The following is a 4,060-nucleotide window of genomic DNA, read 5'->3' as shown; positions in this document are numbered from 1 at the left end:
AACAGGGTGTAAATAGATGACAGATATGTTTATGGCATAGATTTTGGTCATGGTTTCATAGGTTTATACTTGTCTCTAGACTCATCAAGTTGCATAAATTAAGTATGTATGACTCTTTGGATTTCAATTATACCTCAATAAAAGTGTTTAAAAGTAAAATAAAATATTTACTCAAATAATATGTACAGCTACCAAATATCCAAAATACTTTGACTACATAGATTATAATATTGTTAATTATATGAATAATTAGTAATAAGTTCATAATTTAAAATCATCTACCCCTGTTAAAGAGAAGGTAGAAGTAAAATATAAAATTAGAAAGTCTGATGGAGAATGGGTCTTCTTGTACTTAACTGGACACAGCTCATTACTTGATTTATTTTCCTGGTAGAAAGAGTTTTTTTAAAAAAGACATGCGAAATTTTATTAGGAAGACTAAATATAAATTATTGAATATGATTTACCTAAACACACACATACACACACACACACACACTCACACACGCATACGCACACAGAGAGAAAAATACAAGTAGAAAAAGTCCTATTTAGCAAACTGAAAGTATGATTTTAGCAGAAATAATTCAGTGAAGATAGTAACCAAATCCCTTTAAAAGGATTTAAGCAGACATTAAAAGACAGAGAAGCACAACTCACCACTTCGCAATTTTGCATCAAATTGTGTGAGGCAATATGCAGAGAACTGATAAGCAAATGAGTGAAAAATTGAACAAATAAGAGTACACAGTTTAATATTTTTTTCTGATAAAACTAGCCAAAGTATTCTCAGTATGAAATTCATCAGGTGCCTTAATGGAAGTCTGAAGGTAACCTTGAAAGTGAGAGGTGCTGAATGACCCAATGATAATCTGATTAGTACAAAAATGTGTCAATCATGGAATAATTCACCTGCTTTGGCTGTTAATGTTAGTGAATTTCCCTTTAACAAAATAAAATATTGATGCATTTTAATAATAGCATAAATTAATTTCCCTCTTAATTTGAGTAGAGAAATTCTTAATATGAAGTCACACTGTGAATAAAATATAACATTAAAGAATACAGTGTTAAGTACAAGAGTTTGTTTCAAGAATAAAATAATCTATTACTTTGTGAATAGTTTATATACCACCATTCTTTTAAGAGAAGCTTTACACAACTGTATTCATTTCAAGGTGTTTACTGGGATATTCTTTAGTAGTAAAATGTTACACTGAACTCAAAATATGTCTTTGAATGTAATTTATCCAAATAAATATGACATTATACAGCATGAGAAGAGATGAAAATATGTGGTAGATTCAGACAAATGACTATTTTATTTGCTAAAAGATACAAATTTTTGATACTCTTCATAACATGAATGAATATTCCAGATTTTAGGCTTGGTTAAAAAAGTCGGAACCAGAAGATTCCATATGGTATGCTTCTGAGGTATATGAGCATGGGTTGGCAAGGAAGGCCAGGAGAGAATATGGTTCAAAATTTTGTGAGAAAGAAGAAGTAGCTGGGCTGCTGTTGGATCTGTAGCTGCCTCAGTGGCCCTACTGGGCTTCCTAGCAGTGGCCTAGCAGAAAAATAAAAAATATCTGCATGTATTCAGGTAACTAGAGACAAGAATTATGAGCCCATTGAAATACCATCAGAAGATGATAGAACAGTGCTGCTGCCCATGGTTACAGTCCAGTTTCCAGGGGCATGTGGGCTCCCCTACAGGATTCCAGTGTCTCAGGTATTAGGAGTGTCTGCTGGTAGAAGGAATTCTGCATGCCCCCAGTGCTGGCTGGGGAAATTTGGTGTATGTTGTCAACTATTCTGTAGATAACTACAGAAAAAGGGAAAAGACAGATACTTCATTAGCCATAAAAGTGAAAAGAGCAGTCCAGAAAACATCTGCTTTAGCAGTGTTGGGTCTCCCATGGAAAACAACTGAACAGGATCTGAAAGAATATTTCAGTACCTTTGGAGAAATTCTTATGGTTCAGGTCAAGAAGGATGTTAGAACTGGCTATTCAAAGGGGTTTGGCTTTGTTTATTTTATAAAATATGAAACCCAGGTGAAAGAATGTCACAGCAACATAAGACAGATAGATGATGGTGTGACTGTACAGTTCCTAACTCTAAAGCAAACACTGAATGAGACTTTGAGAAGCAAAAAGATGTTTGTGGGGTGTTGTACAGAGATTATGAATTCTGATAAGCTGCAGCAGTTCTTTGGTCATTGCAGAGAAGTGATAGATGTCTTCATTTCCAAACCATTCAGGGACTTTGCCTTTCTTACATTGCAGATGATTAGCTTGCCCAGTCTCTTTGTGGAGAGGACTTGATTATTAAGGGAATCAGCATACATATATCCAGTGCAAGTGTAAGCACAATAGCAATAGACAGAAAAAGGTGGAAGATTTGGTGGTTTCCAGGTAGCTTTGGGAATCAGAGCGGATTTGGTAACTGTAGTGGGAGTGGAGCAGACCTGAGAAACAATCAAGGTAGAACATGGAGGATGGAATGAACTGCAGGGTCAGGCAGTGGTTTTAACTGAGACTTTAGCTCAAGTATGGATTCTAAGTCTTCTGGCTGGAAAATACAGACTCGGGGGTTATGGTTGGTTGGAATCAAATGGTGAAATTACAAATTTTTCTAAACTCATGGTAAGTGTACATAAAATACATATGTACTAAGAACTTTCAAAATTGGTTTGTCACATGTGGAGTATATTCAGCAGTATTTTTAACATTTTTCTTTAAAAAAAGAGGAATAGCTAATGGGATTTTATAAATTTTGTTACATAAAGGGTTGAAATATTGAGTGATTGAAAGTGAAATGTGTTAGCCTAACTTGACAAATAAATAGTATATAATTGATATCAAAAGGATTCCTCTATAACATTTTATCCCTGGACATGTCAATTCTGTCCTCATTCAAAATGGAAACCATTGATTAAACTATATTCTTTTCTTCTTGTTTTAATTTAAACCCCATCATATGAATTTTTTTTCCTTAAGAAAATCTCTTTTGGAGAGATCATGGTGTCAAGTGTTTAGTTCTTTTGTTTTTGTTTTTACAAATCTCGTCTTGAATTGTAGCTCCCACAATTTCCATGTGTTGTGGGAAGGACCCAGTGAGAAATAATTGAATCATGGGAGCAGTTTCCCCATACTGTTCTCAAGGTAGTGAACAAGTCTCACCAGATGTGATGGTTTTATACGGGGAAATCCTTTTTGCTTGCTTTCATTCTCTCTTGCTACTGCCAGGTAAGAAGTGCCTTTAGCCTTCTGCCATGATTGTGAGACCTCCCCAGCCACATGGAACTATGAGTCCATTAAACTGCTTTTTCTTTATAAAATACCCAGTCTTGGGTATGTCTTTATCAGCAGCCTGAAAACAGACTAATACAGTAAATTGGTACTGGTAGAGTGGGGTGCTTCTCTGAAGATACCCAAAACTGTGGCAGTGACTTTGGAACTGGGTAACAGGCAGAGATTGGAATACTTTGGAGGGCTCAGAAGAAGACAAGAAAATGGGGGAAAGTTTGGAACTTTCTAGAGACTTGTTGAATGGCTTTGACCAAAATACTGATAATGAGATGGACAATGAAATCCAGGCTGAGGTGGTCTCAGATGGAGATGAGGAACTTGTCAGGAAGTGGAGTAACGGTGACTCTTGCTATTGTCTAGCAAAGAGACTGTTGGCATTTTGTGTCTGCCCTAGAGATTTTGTGAAACTTTGAACTTGAGGGAGATGACTTAGGGTATCTGGCAGAAGAAATTTCTAAGTACCAAAGCATTCAAGAGGTAATGTTGGGTTCTGTTAACAGCATTCAGCTTTAAAAGGGAAACAGAGTATAAAAATTTGGAAAATTTGCAGCCTGACCATGGAATAGAAAAGAAACAGCCATTTTCTAAGGAAAAATTTAAGTTGCTGCAGAAATGTACATAAGTAATGAGGAGCCAAATGTTAACCACCAAGACAATGGGAAAAATGTCTCCAGGGCACGTCAGAGCTATTTATGGCAGGCCCTCTCATAATAGGCCCAGAGGCCTAGGAGAAAAAAATTGTT

The 4,060-nt window shown here is 35.9% G+C and overlaps 1 pseudogene; it reads left to right on the top strand.

Annotated features, from left to right (window-relative positions):
* Nucleotides 1–1,591: 1,591 nt before the first annotated feature.
* Nucleotides 1,592–2,681, top strand: LOC107975010 (TAR DNA-binding protein 43-like; annotated as a pseudogene).
* The last annotated feature ends 1,379 nt before the right edge of the window (nt 2,682–4,060 follow it).

This window comes from Pan troglodytes, chromosome 5, assembly GCF_028858775.2.
Source record: "Pan troglodytes isolate AG18354 chromosome 5, NHGRI_mPanTro3-v2.0_pri, whole genome shotgun sequence".
NCBI lineage: Eukaryota > Metazoa > Chordata > Mammalia > Primates > Hominidae > Pan > Pan troglodytes.
This window is presented reverse-complemented; position numbering and strand designations above follow the sequence as displayed.